Source organism: Lissotriton helveticus, chromosome 3_1, assembly GCF_964261635.1.
Source record: "Lissotriton helveticus chromosome 3_1, aLisHel1.1, whole genome shotgun sequence".
In the NCBI taxonomy this organism is placed as follows: domain Eukaryota; kingdom Metazoa; phylum Chordata; class Amphibia; order Caudata; family Salamandridae; genus Lissotriton; species Lissotriton helveticus.
The window spans coordinates 178,203,384-178,219,971 of NC_136061.1; positions in this window are offsets into that span (position 1 = coordinate 178,203,384).

Consider the following 16,588-nt stretch of genomic DNA (forward strand, 5'->3'; position numbering starts at 1 on the left):
ATATTGATAACAAATAAACAATCTTAACACAATTGGTGCAGCAGTGTAATCCTCGCTGTCTAACAGGGGTCTATAGACAAAAGTGGAAAAATGCTACCAAGACGGTCGCAACACTGCGCACTATCCACAAATGGTCACAAAGTGACCCTCTAGGTCATTGAATACAATTTAACAACCTGTGACGGGGTGGGTCCCCGGGGGCCCCAAGAGGGGGGTCAGACCACGGACTGGTGGTCGGACCCCGCTGTCTCACCTGACTCCGTCCCCTCTCCACAGCCGCCTGACCCTGACGTGGACGTGGATTGGAGGACCGGAGACCCGGAATACTGGTGGCCGACGTCGGACCGGAATGAAACCTATTCCTTTAAGGTGTTGGACCCTGCACGAGTAGTTTCGCCCCCAGAGGATGACGCGTCGGCGACAAAAGGAGCCCGGATCGAGGAAGCGAGGGACAGCGCGAGGAGTCGGAGGACAACAGCCCGAGGAAAGCGGAGGAGACGGAGAAGCCAGGAGGCCAACAGATCTGCGAGCCGCCCCGCCACTCTCCCACGGGAGGAGAGTGGCTACAACAGGTACGGGGTCGTATGGCAGGGTGGATGGGAAGACAAGTCCCGCCTGTTGTCGATTGACCTGTACAGCCAGTGTAAAGAGTCCCTGATACCCCCCCTCACGAGCACTACCTCACCTTATACGAGCTGTGTATAGACCACGTGGCACGAGTTTCCCTCACTCCCGGTCCCTCACCGTGTAGGTGCCTACCCGGTCCTGATACTCCTCTGTCTTCTTTTCTTTCATAAGGAGACCCCTGGTCCGGAGGACGTGTGGAACCATCTCCAGAGCCAAACTGGATCTACCCCGCACCCAGGCCTATGACCCTGCAGCGTTCGCTAGAGAGCGCATCACCAACCGAAGGAGAAAGACCTATACGCAAATAAAACCATCTTTGAGAAGTCTATATAAGTTCTCTGCCTCTCCTTCCATTGACTTGCCAGTTAGTGCAGTAGTGGATAGTTTAACTCCCGAGTCCCCAGGCACCCCGGGACACAACCCTGTATCAAAATTAAATCACAAGAATAGCAAATATACTTGTAAATGTAAATCTTTACAGGTAATTGTTCAAATCCCAATTTTTTTTTTACATTGATATCATTTTTTAGTTGCATTCACATAGAAATCAAAAGCATGAATTCCTTATAAATGTATCTTGAGAACATTTACAAAGAGAAAGATAATCAATTGTTTATGAATTTTTTTTAGACGTGGGCCCGATGCATTTAGGGACCTGAGAGTCCCTTCTTCAGGGGACAATCTACATAGAAAACAATGAGCATATATCACTTAACATAATTGTGTGAATACGCAGCGAGAGGAAAAAACAGCAGAAAGTTGCACGTGAGTACATAAAAGTCCGTGGTTAAATGATGGTATTGTGATCAGAAATTACCAATTCTATAAAACAGCCATGTGTAGAACATATAGAAGGAACCAATGTACTCCACATATCCAAAAACGTAATGATGATAAAAAATCATGATAGTAAAGGAACACGTGAAAAAAAGTGGATAGAACCCTTCACCTAAAGTCTGTGGGTTGGAGAAAACAACAAGTGTGGAAGTAAACCTTATAATAACTGCAAAGAGACCATTGTACTATGAAAATACCTGTCTGTCCTGTGGGGAGACCTTCTGTAACACAAATGGGGATACCATTCAATAAAGGAAACCAGTGAAATGTAGTGGCTAAACACTACTGCACACCTTTAATGTTATCTAATGGCTACACACCTGAATAACGTGGGATAAGGTAGACAGTGGAGTCTTCAAAATCTATAACGGATACCGGCAATTTTCAGGTGATGCTGTGGGGGGCATGAAATATATGGATCACCATAAAACTGAAGCTGTATTGCAAGATTAATAACCAATGGTTACTACTAGGGTCAAAATAAAACACTCACCAAGTGAGAAAAACACTAACACTCACCACTTTGATTCAAAGTCTTTTGTTGAAATCAGACTCCCTAAAAAAGGGAATAATAGTAATTATTAGGCCTTCAGTACTCGAAGGCTTTAATGTCGGGCTATGGTTTTAAAGGAGGGTTTACTAGGGGGCCAGTAAACTTACCGGTTCTAACCGTGAGAAGAAACAACAGTCTGGGGGTCTTCTGAAAGAGAAACGCTGCTGGTCTCCACCTTGCACAATACTTAACCAGCGTTCCGCACGGTGTTTGGAGATGGAAATAGGACTAGTGCCAAAAATGAGGCAGCGCCATCTTGGAATGGTGTTTGGAGATGGAACTAGGACTTGTGCCAAAAATGAGGCAGCGCCATCTTGGAATGGTGTGTAAACAGAGGAAAAAATTCTAAATAGGAAAAAGATACAGGGATGCAAAAGAGAAAGAAACCGCGTTTGCGGAAAGAACCAAATGCGCGGCGGACCTAAGGGAGCTGCTTAGGAGGATGATGAAGTAAACTGCAAGTCAATAAGGTGATTGTCAGTGCAAAACAGACCGGAAAAAAAGATATAACTAATGAAAAACGCGCAGATCAAAAATATAACATTGGGTGCCACATTAATATGAAATAAAAATGAGAAAAGAACCTATAGCAAAAAATAATGAAAAGGTGACATGCCTAGGAAAAAGCACCATCAGCAAACAACTCACCACAATCATCACCACATTCATCACATCAGCCTCCTTCCCTGAAGGATGGAAACAAGCAGAAATTAAACCGCTCATCAAAAAACAAACTGCAGACTCCAAAGACCTCATAAACTACCGCCCCATCTCACTACTAGCACTTCCAGCCATGGTGCTGAAGAAAGCTATAAACCTCTAACTCAATGCCCACCTGCACAAATCATACTCTGAGACAACGCTAATTGTGGCCACATACGATTTCAGAACTCTCCTAGACAGGAGAGTGATCACCGCCCTGATCCTCCTCTATATCTCTGCAGCATTCAACACCGTGTCCCACAACACCCTCCTGCCAGTCTCCACCACATGAAAAACGCTCGAATGGGTCTCGTCCTTCCTACCTGGACGAACCCAAAGTGTTCATCTACCACGTTTAACCTCAGGACCGAAAAACATAATTTGCAGCATCCCACAAGGTTCCTCTTTAAGCCCAACCCTTTTCAACACTTACATGGCACCTCTAGCCACCCTGGTCAGATCCAATGGCATGAACATAATCTCCTACGTGGATGATACTCCGCTCACCCTCTCACTCTCCTCAGACCCAACTAACACCAAATCTAACTTCCACAGGTGCGTGACAAGTGTGGCAAGCTGGATGCAAAACAGATCCCTCAAGCTCAACACAGACAAGACAGAAATACTCATCTTTGGGAACAACAACTCCCTGTGGAACGAATGATGGTTGCCAACGGAGCTCGGCCCCACACCCACAGAGCATGTAAGATACCTCAGATTAATACTCAACAGCAAGCTCTCCATGAGGAAGTAAATAAACTCGGTCTCATCCTCCTGCTTCCTCACCCTGCAATTGCTCAGAAAAATCTTCAAATGGCTCAACTTTGAAGTCAGACGCATAGTCACCCATGCCCAAATCACCAGCTGCCTAGACTACGGCAATTCCCTCTACATGGGAATCATCACACAACTACTAAACAGATTCCAGATCATCCAGAACGCAGCAGACAGACTCATCCTTGATCTCCTGAGGCGGACCCACATTTCTCCCCAACTCAAAGCTCTACACTGGCTTTCCATCAGCAAATGGTGCCATTTAAGCTGCTCATCCACCCGTACAAAGGCCTTCACAACAAGGGACCAGCCTACCTCAACCACAGGGTGATCTTCCATCAACCTACCAGCAAACTTTGCTCCTCGGTCTTCTCCTTGGCCCACACACTGCACATTCACAGAAGCAGGAGTGGCGGCCGTGCCTTCTCACACCTGGCAGCCAGGTCCTGGAACGACCTCCACCTCCACACAGCCCCACCCTGCAGGAGTGCAAGAAAGACCAGAAGACCTGGTTCTTTGACTAATTAATCTCAGCAGCAATTCACCCCCCCTCCTAGCGCATGGATACCCACACGGTTGATAAGCAGTGCTTCACAAATCCTGATTGATAGATTGATTGATATAACATTATGGGAGAAAATCCACACCACCGCACGCCCTGCTTACCTTACTCAAACCCTATACTATTTTTATAACAGGCTTTATTGTACACCAGCACATCTCTTCAAACTAAATGTGTTCAAAGAGATATTTGTTGGCATTGCAATACAAACTCTAGGACATACCTTTACATGTCTTTTTATGTGTCCCAGGCTTTCTCTATTCTGAGATATTGTGTGGACAGGAATACGTGACAGTATGGGAGTTAGTTCTCCATTCTCATTGACTGCTTTATTTCTAGGTGGTTTGATTAATCTTTGGTCTCGTAACAGATTGTGTGGCAAATTAGCAGACCTTGTGATCACAAATGGGTTACAGATAGTCACCTCCAACTGGGAGTCTACAGACTCTATCCACCAACAGTGCTGGAACTTGGTCTGTCATAACCACCGCTTGGATTGGCACAATTTACATTCTACTTTTTTATTTGCCAGAAGCGAACCATTGTGGGAACCACTTATCAGACACTTATCCCTACATGCAAGTAGTGAAGCCTAAATATGACATTGTAATGTTGGGAGATACATTGAAAACAATGGAGGGCCCTGGGCTGCTAATGGCCGTTAGAAGACCAGAAGTCCAACATTCTCATGTTATCCTTCACAGCTGTTGCTGTGAAAGAAGGCCTCAAGGAGCCTGAGATGATTACAATCCCCTCGGGCTCCATGAGGCCTTTGCTTTATTTTTTAGAACATTCTGCCCTCTAGTGGCGGAATGCTCTAATAGCCCTCCATATCTGGACTAAACTTGCATTAAAGTCCCGCTCCCTTGTTAAAGGCCCGAGCCAAAAGCAGGATTATGCCTTTAATGGCCAGTATATCCCGCTTCTGAAGGGTCTTAGGCTATAGTTATTGCCATGTTACAGTTTATGTTTTGTATATATTATTCTATATATTTGCCATGTTATTTTGTTTACATTTTCATTATCAAATAACACCCATATTGATCAGTTAGTGTTGACTATTGTCTACTTCTTTTTCTCTTTTCTTCTCTCTTTTCCCTCTTTTTGTCCTCTTCTTTCTCCTTTACTATCCTCTCTTTTCCTCTTATTCTACTTCTATATACTTCTGCACGTCATGCACGCTACACGCCGAGGAGCTCGCCAGGATGCAAGTTTCTGTGAGGCTGTGGGAGCCCTGCCCGAGGATGGAAAACATCGCTGTGGCCTCTTTGGCCTTCCTATATTGTCAAAGGCTCTTTGGCTGTCGTGGGCTCGTAGTTGAATGATGAAGCTGGTTTTTTTTGGCTTTTTTTTTTTACTCCTGCGCTTCCATACTTGGCCTCATTTTACTACCCCAGCTCCTCCCGTTCTGGTTACTTGGTGCTCCTGTTGCCCCGCCCAGCTGCTGGCTCCACTGCTGTTTCTGACTCCGTTTGCTGACACTGTGCCTGACTTGCTCGTGGAGATGGACAGGTACGGGTGTAAGGCAGGGCAGCAGGTGATTTCAGCGCTGCTGGTGCCTGGTTACTGACTGTTACAGGTTTTTGCTACAGGGGCAACTGAAAGTAAGCACCAAGTAGGATCCCCTTTACCATTTCACCACACCGGACACTTCATCAAGGAGCAGACTCTCAGGGCGCTGAGTTCCATGGAGCCTTCACTGAATTTGCAATGGTTGTGGGTGGAGGCGGCAGGTTTCAGCAAGTCTGGGGGAGGAGGTATGTGGCCGCTGTCTTACTGTCATTTTTGTTGCTGTTGCTCCTGTGCCCTTGCCTCTCTGAACTCTTGAGTTCCCTAGTCTGGGGTGGGACTTCATCCCCCAGATTCACATGACTCACATGAGGCAAGTGATGCAAAGGAAGGAAAAACGAGATTCCGACAGGCTTAAAAGCAAACTGAATAAGTAGGGCCCTCTTTCTTTCCTGTGGTGCCCTCACTGCTCTTAAGCGTTGCACAAAATCCGTTCCATGATGCAGGAGCCTGCTCCATATTTACGAGGCAGCACTAAGCCTTTTTTTTTAATTAATGCTGCCATGTAAATGCAGTGCAGCAGGAAGGCCTGCGGCGCTGCCCTATGGCAAAACTTCATAAATGTTGCCCAATGTTTTGGGTGCCAGTTCCTGGCACCCCTTGTGGACTTTTTGGCCATTTTCATTGGATGGTTTGTGCACGTGGAAATGGGGAAAAGGAAAATCCCTACAATGGTTGCTGCATTCCCCTTGGAGCAACGGCAAACATCAATTGACAATTTGTTTTGGTGCGGCCTGTAAATGTTATTTCTAATTAAATAAAACTGTCCTCGCCACCAATGCCTATGGCATCAACGTCTAGGCCGGCCTCCTCTGTCAATCCTTCTTCTATCAAGCCCCCATCAGCTGCTGTGGAAAGTCTAGGTAGGGAAGATTCAGTGGCGGTTCCTCCGCTAAGGTGGAGTAGAGTTGCCCCACCGCTTTTTAGCAGTGAAATAATAAAATGATAATAACTCGCATTATTTTCATTTTATTTTCTCCTACTTCTGCACCTTTGTGTGTGGGGGCTGGGGGGAGGGGCAGGAGAGGAGTGATAGCACCCTCATAAATGCACAATGACTGCTTGGCCGATCCACTAGGGAGCCCAAAACAAGCTTGCACACTTCGCATGTTCTCCATGCAGGCTGCATTATAGCCTGCATGGAGAACATGCCCAGGTTCCCAGTCAGTGTCTGAGTGCCGAAATACGGCGCTCAGATCAATCACAATGCTATGAAGGCAGCGTTGTGATTGGCTGACTGGGAGCCTGGGTGTGCTTCCTGTTGTTCAGGTCAGCGAGGGAGGACTAAGGAGGAGAGACTCCGCAAGGAAGCGGCGAGAAGGTACGTTTTTTGTTGTTGCTGCCTGCTTCCCCAGTGTCAACCCCCTCCTGCCCCTGCCCTGCTAACTTCCTACCCATTCTAGTTGCTTGTGGGGGAAATTTGAACTTGTTGAACACTGACCAGAGCCAAGGCTGGCAATGAAGCGTAGGAAAAGGAATCAAGAGGTTCTGAGGCAGTGTAGAGTTCCTTCTCCACCAGCACCAAATTTGGATATCTGGGCCAATAAAGGTGGGCTCTTCAATTACCTTTTGGAATTAAAACTACTCCGAGTGCTTGAGCGACTTAGAACCATTGAGGATGGTTTAAAAAATATAAAAATCGCCAGCAAAGTCCACCTGCAATCAGTGTTGCCTGATCAGATATTAGGGCGAGTGGGTGAAAGTGCACCAAGTTTGATTGTGCATTCAGCGATTACCTTGGCTCAAGCTGTAGAAAGAGGTGGAGTGGTAATCAGGTGGCAATGCAGCTCTGGGTTTAATCTCCAAACCCTCATGTCAGGGAAGCAGGCCTCAGCCCTCATTAACTCCTCCTACCATAACGTCCCCAACGGTAACTGATGATAAAGGCAATTTTAGAGCTGACCCTCTCACGGTTATTAATCTAACTCCTGCTGCCAGTCCCTAAATATTCATCTTGGCAAATATCCCCGTTTTACCAGTTGGCTCAGTTGAGTCAACAATGGCATCAAAAAATAAGGTGGCATACTGACTGAGTCACAATATTAGTGGTCACTGGAATTTATTCAGTGAGAACATTTTGTCTAACGTGTGAGGGGCAATGGACAACTTGAAAAACAATTTTCAGGTGACTTGGTCATTGTACATTTTAGAGCATGCGTGATAGTAGATGAGGTGACTCAGGACCACAACTGGACTTCAGGACAGGCATGTATTCATCAGTAGCGCTTTCACTTCCTTTTTTGAAGGACACTTTTGATGGAATCAGTCTCATTTCTGGAGGCAGGGAGTTCCAGATTCTTGGGCCAATTCCTGAGAAGAAACGGTTGTAGGTTTTTGTTTTTTTTAATTTGTTTGGTTTAAGCAAGTGGGTGCTGGAGCTTCTGGAGGTTTGGGCACCACCTGACAACTCAAGTTTTTTTGCAAGGTAGAGAAGCGTCATTGAAGTGAATGGCTTTGTGGGTCATCCAGGCAATTTTTAGGTGTATTCTTGCTTCGAAATGTAGCCAATTGAGAGATTTCAGGTCCAGGGCGATGTGATTGGACTTCTTGGAGCCTGTGATGAGCCTGGCTGCTGCATTTAATGAGACTCTGAAGGGGGGAGTCTGTACCTTAGAAGACCGCAGAGTGTTGCACTGCCATATTCCAGCTGTGAGATCACTAATGCTTATACTGCAGACTTGAGGTCATCAGGTGGAAGGAAAGGTTTTAGTTTCCTTAGGATGCTCAGTTCGAAGTTCGCTCCTTTGATAGAAGTGCTGATGTGATACTGCATGTTCAAGTTCCTATCCAACACTATACCCAGGGTTTCGTAGAGTCTATGATATGTGGTGTGCAGTTGAGAGCAGAAAGATTTTTCATATATTCCTCAATGATGGGTGCTTGCTTGGGCGGGGAAATAAGGAGGAATTCCGTTTTGAGGGCGTTTAGTGTGCGATGGTTGAAGGTAAGCCAGTTAAGGGTTTTGTGTAAGGTACCGTTCAGTGACTTAGTATCATCAGGTGAGGAGATTTTCATATACAGTTGGGTGTGATCTGCATACATGTGGTATTGGATGTTAGATGCTTTGAGGATTTCGGTGAGGGGTTCAATGAATAGGTTAAAAAGTGTGACCAAAAGTGAGGAGCCTTGGGGCACCCCTAGGGTGCAAGGACTTAGATGGGAGAGGGATTGGTTGGATTTAATTCTCTGTGTTCTAATATGGAGAAAGGAGGCAAACCATTTTAGCACTGCGCCAGAGAGTCTCATCCTATGTTCCAGAATGCTCATGAGGTTGTCATGTTTGACTGTATCGAAGGCTAATGAGAGGTCGAGTACAGGGTCGGACTGGGAACTGAAAGCAGCCCTGGCAAATTTTGGCAGACCAGCCCCCGTCCGGCACGTCACGAGCGCAACAAGCGAGCCTGATCACTAATAGTGGAGTTTGGGGGAGGGGGATTCTCCCCCAAGAAAATTTTGTAATAAGACAGACCTAAATGGTGTATTTTACAGCACATCTCAGAGCTCAGTTACCCCTCCAAGCACTCCATAGATTTACCTGTGACCATGGCCTTGTACAGAGCTGCGCTACTCGGTTTGTGCTATACAAACACCACATACACAGGTGCGTGCTGAAACATGGTCTTGTTCTTCTCGCTGCAAGGAACTAAGGGGCGGACTGACTGGTGCAGCCGCACCTGATGCTGACCTGGGGTGTGCTGTGTAAAGAAATAAATTATGGGTTTAATAGCACCTTCTGCAAAGTACCTTGTGTGTAATGTGACCAGCAGTTTTCAGGCAACAATAAAAATGCCAAGTTAACTCTGTTGGTTAATGTTCCTGCTGGAGAGAGATTAGAGTTTGGGCTAGTGACAGTTTTGACTCATCACAAAGTAGCACAAAGGATTAATATGTCTGCTGCAAAGAACATGTACCATGCAAATCACATAACTGTATGTTATGTGCATAGCTCAGTGGGTTACTGCTCTTGCCACAGAGATGTTTTTGTAACCAGCAGTTCCTAAATTACAATCCTAATATATGGCAATAACCAATAAACTGTCATCAAAGAGCAGCAGGCAAACTGCATGCTATAGGTTAGAACATTATGTTTTCCCCAGTTTATCATTATACAAATGCTGCTAAAAAAGGTTTGTTTGGGTAGAATATATTCTTAATAGTAAAGCCAACCTCAACCAGTGAGGTACATTTTAAATCCTGCATGTGTGCTTCTCCAGAACACACATTCTTAAAATTTGCTGCCTACCAGTATGGATGATATGTGAGACCTACACCCTGCAATTCACATTGTCTTATGTATTACTTCCTATAGACTTATTTACACACGTATAATTCATTGGCTCCATATATAATGTGTGTGTGTTGTAAAGTGTTCACACAACCAACACTGGTTTTGAGTAGCGCTATAAAACAAATGATGCTGTTGTTTTTATACTCTTGCATTCTTAAATATTTTATGTATTTTAATACTGATCTTTTTGACCTGTGCTTTTATGGATACAGTCTGCATCCGAATAAAGATTAATTGAATTGAATTTAAAAACAAATCAAATGCATGTGAGAGCAGCTATGCAGAGAAGAAGGGCACTGAACCTGACACCTCGGTGTACCTCTGTAGTGGATGCTCAAGGCCAGAGGCTACCTGCTGAGAGTGGCGCCTTTACACAAAGACCGTGTCTCAACAGCAGCCTGGCAAAGACATTTGAATGGAGAACCAACCTGAACAAGTTCTGCAGCACATACCATTTAGAAATATTTAGCACTGAGAATAAAAGATAATAAATGCCTTTAAGTTCAATGTGTGAAGGGTCATTCATGTCATGTTATATTCTGAGCGCATCTGATGTACATTAACGCAACCTCACACCAAGGACGGATAGTGCGGTCAGTGCAAGTTAAACTGCCACTATTATTCAATGGCAAACATATCTGCAGTTCCAGGTCTCCCTAACATTACCAAGTAAATATAATTCTAGAAACTATTTCTTTTTATTGCTAGACTACAGACACACTTAAAAACTCAGTCTTGCTAAAACTTAGTTAACAGCAAATGTATTTGGAAGGGAGGCAGCTTTCTCCATACCACAAAGACCATCCACAAAGCTGTGAAAATTTACTGATCGCAGCCCTCAAGTCGAAGCTGCTTGCAAAGCGTAGGCAGATGCCACTGCATTTCTTTTTTCAATACCCAGCATATCTATCAGTTAACCCATTCCTTAAGACATGGATTTCTGATCAGTATTGAAAGCAGGTCTTCGAACTATGTCATAGACGGAATTTCATTTAGTTTGCCCCCAGAGGACCAGCTGAGCCGACTAGCAGTACCCACCCACCTGGAGTCATAGCCAGGCCTAGACTAGAGCCAGGCTGAACCTGAGGCCAGCCACCACCTCGCTCCGCCCCTGTTCACAACAAAAGCCACTGCTCTGCGGTACCGGGCCGGGGCCTATTATGTCATCAGTGATGTCATCTATGAAGTAATTAGGGACATTTTACGAGTTGAAAACAATTACATTACTGATGGGTTTATTTGTGCCAAGATGCCTCAGTGAGTCAAATGCCACCTACAGAGTTCGATGTCTAGCTGTCAGTTAAGGAGGCAAATGCCAGCTGGGCTACCTTCGTCGTACACTATTCTGAGGTTGATAGGATGGGTAACATTTTATAATGTAACATTATCACCTGGTATTCAGCACCTAGAAACAGGAGGACGTCATCTTCGAGTGTAATATATGACAGAAATTATTATTATCTTCTCATTTAAGCAAGGACATTTTACAAAGACATGTTAGCATAATTATCTGAAATGTGGCATTTATTGACTTTTGATCTTCTGTATTTAAACATTTATGCCCCCCATCACTCGGCCTTATTACGCAGTTGTCTTTAGAAAAGATCTGCTAATCTGTCCATTTTCATTTCTATTTAGCGCAAACAAAAAACATTTTAAATCTCATGTTTGAAAAACGTATTGTAAAATAACGTCCAAAGTCTTGAAAATTCGTAGGCATCCTTGTGAATATCCAATTGCTAATAATAAACTGGTACTGGAAACACGATGTTTACTGCTCTTGTATGGATTCAAACATTCAGAAAACTGGCAATGCCTAAACATCTTCTGAGAGGTTCTATGTTTGAAAGGTGTACTAGATAGCAGCGCTTTCCTGGGTCAGAAGAAATACAAACTGACAAATTTAAGAAGAAGGTTCAGTTTTACAAAGCAAAGCACAAACGATCTACTTATGCTATGGACATTCTTTGGAACCAAATGCCTTTTCATCGGAGATCACAGGCAAACCTCACGATTTTAGAAAGCAGCTAGAAACCTGGCTGTTTTCATCGGCCCTGTAATCTACACGTGTATTGTCCTATGATCGTTTCTCCAGTAGGCAAGAAGTGCAGAGCTAGCGTCAAGACACTTTAGGGTATAATCTGCACTTTAAAAATATAAATTAAATCTAATCTATACCAAAGCTGCATTCAGGGGCATCACGAAGAAAGGCAACACAGACAGCCAAAGGTGGCTTTTCATGCGGCTTTTCAGTGCATGAATCGGTGCCACCCAGGGGAGTATCTATCAGTAGTGTAGGGGGTGGAGAGGTGCGGGCCTACTTAACCTGGATTATTGTTGGAATTTACTACCCAACTAGTTGTCAGAGGCCCATTTTGCTTGTTTTATCTAGGGCCCCCTTGCTCATCACTATGGCTTGTCGCCAAGCACCTTGCCATTTGTAAGGCCTGTGCCAGGGTAAGTTGAAAGGCGTCCTTTTTTATATTATTTTTTTTTATTTTATTGAGCAAATTTATATAGTGATCAACAGTACACCGATTGACTAATCACAGCGTCATATATAATGTACATCATTAATTAAGGCATTGGGCTTTTTCGACAAAGTTCAGACGTGCCAAAAAATACACCTATTCATATAATCCTAGCAACCATATTATTCGATATTTTTAGGATAGTGCAATACATTGATATTTTTTGGATATCAAAGGCCGCCTACTTGATAGTCGGTTCACAAGATGCCTGCCTCAGGGGACTATCCGTTGTGGTGTACGTATTTCTGCAGCAAAAAAAGAAAGCAATCCTGCTATGGGTTAGGGATTACAACATCATCACATGTGTGGACTGCCGCAGGGAAATGGTTTGGACAGGGCACACTTTAAACCTAACTACTTGGGGGATACATTGAACACTATTATATTAATATATGACTTAGTCATTTTGGGTGGGTCAGGTCAGGCTCCAGTCAAACTATTCCTTCATTTACGGGAGATCCAAGGGGAGCACTATAGATGTTATACTAATTTCCGCAGATTAAGTCCTCCTTGTTTCTGATCTTAAAACTATTTCTAACTGTCTTAGTGATCATAATCAGGTATGTTTCTCCCTAGATACAATTGCCAAGAAAAGCTCTGCAGACAAAGGGAGTAAACAGGTTTTTAACAAAAATAAAGGAATGAGGGTCAGGTAGGAAACAATCGATCCAATGTGCTTTACACAAAAAATAGTTCAGGAGAACTTGAAACACATAATAGCTTGTTTGGCAGATAACCTCTCTCCTCAAACCATATTGAGGCATTTTAATCTTTTATGTGAGGCAACATTTGGGTGCATGATGGTCAACAGACCAATAAAAGAGGCTCCTTTACATTGTTGGTAGAATGCTGCATGCACTGCTGCCCATAAGTGTTTAAAGCTTGCATTAAAATCGACCCCGTAGTATACCATGACGGTTCGTAGATTGAGAGGGGAATATAAGAATATTGTGGAGACTAGAAAAAAGGAAATAGGAACCAAAGCCTGAGAAGACTTGACAGCCGCTGCCTCCTTAAGGGACAGTGCAAAATTCTGGAAGGTAGTAAATCACCCTTTATTCTCAGATTCTGACACCCCCAAGATTACAGGCTCTGATTCCAGAAGTTAATTGACTATCACATTTAACACGAGTTTTTCATCCTAATCAGGAAGGTCGACGCCACACTGTTGTCCTACCCGGGCCTGCTGAATAGGAAGTAGTTCAGGCCCCTTTGCTACGGCTAATTGAGCTGGGCAAGGTAGTCTTGCCAATAAGTCGCTCAGCCCCTGGACCTGATGAGGTGCCAATTGATGTCTTTAAATCAAACATATACCTCTGGAGTCAGGTCTTAACAAACTTCATAAGGTGTGTAGTGGAAGGCCACATACCCATGTCATGGTGCTCTGCCACCTTAGTTCCCATTTTCAAAAAAGGAGACAAATCAGACCCGGACTCGTATAGCCCATTATCTCTGATTAACACTATTGCAAAAATCTCGGGGAGGGTATAATTGGCAGTGAGCAAATGAGAACAAGATCTTAACCCCCATTCAGTTTGGGTTCAGACCGGTTAAAGGCACTATAAAGCAATCGTTAAACCTGCACCTTATTACTAGCAAATATGTATCGGCAAATAAGGGGGGGCATTCATATTACTATTATAGATCTCAAGTGCATTCGATTTGGTCAGTAGGGTCAAACTTTGGGAATTAACGCAGACTATGGGGGTCAAACCTAATCTCATTACTTTAGTAAAACGTCTACACTACGACCTTAAAGCAGAAGTACACTGTGAACCACAGCAGGACTTAGCTTCCAAACGTCTTCCCTAAGAGGAGTAAGACAGGGCTGCATCTGAGCTCCTTTTCTGTTCTTACTATGTATAAATGTCATAACTGAACACCTTGCGCAGGCTGGGGCAGATATGCCCAAGATATGTCTCTCCCCATACTTCTTTACACAGATGACACAATACTAATTGCACGCATGCCAAATGGCCCTCAAAAAGCTGCTAAAATACTATATGGAGTATATATAAGGCCTTGGCTTAAAGGTTTAACAGGCAAAATCATATACCATGACATGTGGCTCTTTACAGACAAAAACAAAGTGCCTGAGAATGTGGTGGGTGCTCACATAAAAATACATAATTTGGGTTACTTAGGAATAACTTTTTAGCTCCACTCTAAGATAGAGGGCACATATCCAAACGAAATCCTTTCAAATAAATAGAAATACAGAAGCTATCTTCACATTTTCAAGGACTTTAAATCGCAAACCCCGGTCTGAGATGATTGCCCTGTTTAAATCCAAATGTATTTCAAGAGCTGTCAATGGGCTGGTGTGTGGGGGTTTAAAAACGTGGATAAACTGGAGCACATTGAAAATGGTTTTACCCGTAGATTGCTGGCAGTGCCAAAAAACACTTCACATTTTATTTGCCACAAGGAGCTGGGCATCCGGTTTATAGAGGACCAGATCACAATTGCCCCACTCTTGTTGTGGATAAAATGATGGCTGAATCCTGAGGATCAACTGGTAGGAGAGTGCATCTCTGACTGCCTAGCCTTACAAAATGTTAACAAAATCCAGTGGTCGGTGAATATTAAATAAATTTTTCTGAAATTGGGCTTTACTGATATGTTCACACATCCCCGGAACATAAGGCCAATCCAAAGGCCATTGTTAAATCACGCCATGCAGAGATTTGTGGAGGATTAAGATTATGAAGCGTGTTTAAAATGAAGTCCTTTGAGGTGTATGTCGTTGTATCAATGAGCACTAATATTGAACCTTACTTTATCTGGATTGATAATACATTTCACCGCTTGTTGTTAACATGTTTTAGACTAAAGGCCTGAATATGAGTACAGCTGTTCATATATATATATCTATATATATTTTTACTCCAATTCCCTCAATAGGGATCGGGTGCCAACACCAAGAAAACAACTTGTGTACAATTTTCCTTTTCTTGCACTTTATTTAATCCGCTGTAACGCGTTTCGGCATTTCTGCCTTGGTCTTATATATATATATATATATATATGGCAGCTCAAATCGTTTCTCCTTCCCCACAAACGATAACGCACTCGCGGGGGGTGTATGCAGCGAATATTTTAATCAGCCACGGACAGTCAAAACAGACGCGTTTCGGACCAGGTGTCCTTCGTCAGTGTTTACATTCCCGTGCCTATCTTGCACAATATATACAAATCACTTCCTGTCAGTTAAAATGAAAGACGGACATTTTTAGATTGACAATTGCGGCGGCCATTTCTTAACATTACAAATAATATAGGAAATGCCACAAACATAATGAAATGATCCCCTTGTCAGTATACCCAAAAACGATCTAGCTGTGTATCAGCCTTTACCGACAGTTATGTGCCACAATTCAATCATTTTACTTCATTGTGATCAATTCAATTGGCTTTTTGATTGTTACAAAATCATACTGCTATAATAACTTCCACAAAGGCGTGCAGTTTTAAATCAATTACATGGGATGACATATTAGTTTTTTCACTGATGTGATTGTGACCCATTGATGGGAATTGAACCCCTGTCGGTGAGAAAGAAAATAATCTTGCCGTGTATCGGCACCTCACCGACTAATGTAATGACAGAAAAACTGCAACATATTGCCTCATATATCCATAGCGCCCACACAATCAAAAATCTAGAGTCTCATAAATTGGTCCATAATGGCCCACCACGACTATAAATAGTCGCAAACCCCCTATCAGTTATCATTCTAATATAGGTCGATAATGCAGAAGGGGTTAGATGAGGCTACAAGAAAGAGATAAAGATGGTGAGTTTGTAGCAGGATATATGGTAAGCGAAAAAACAAGAAGAGAAAAGAGAAGAAAACGAGGGAAAGGGAAGGAGGAAGAGAAGAAGAGAGCAGAGACAATATAGATAGGGAGAGAAAGAAAGACTATTTACATACATATTTGTTTACATACAGTTCCAAAGCTCATTTCTCCAGTTTGTTCTACCTAATGTCCTCTTCCAGAGGTACACAATTAATCCCTATTAATCACAACTTTTTCAGCTTTTTCAACGTTTAGGATTCAGCAACCTACAAAGTCATAGCCTCATTTTTTCAGTTTTTCATTTTTTCATTTACCTAGATGCACAGTCAGTTCTTCCCCAATAT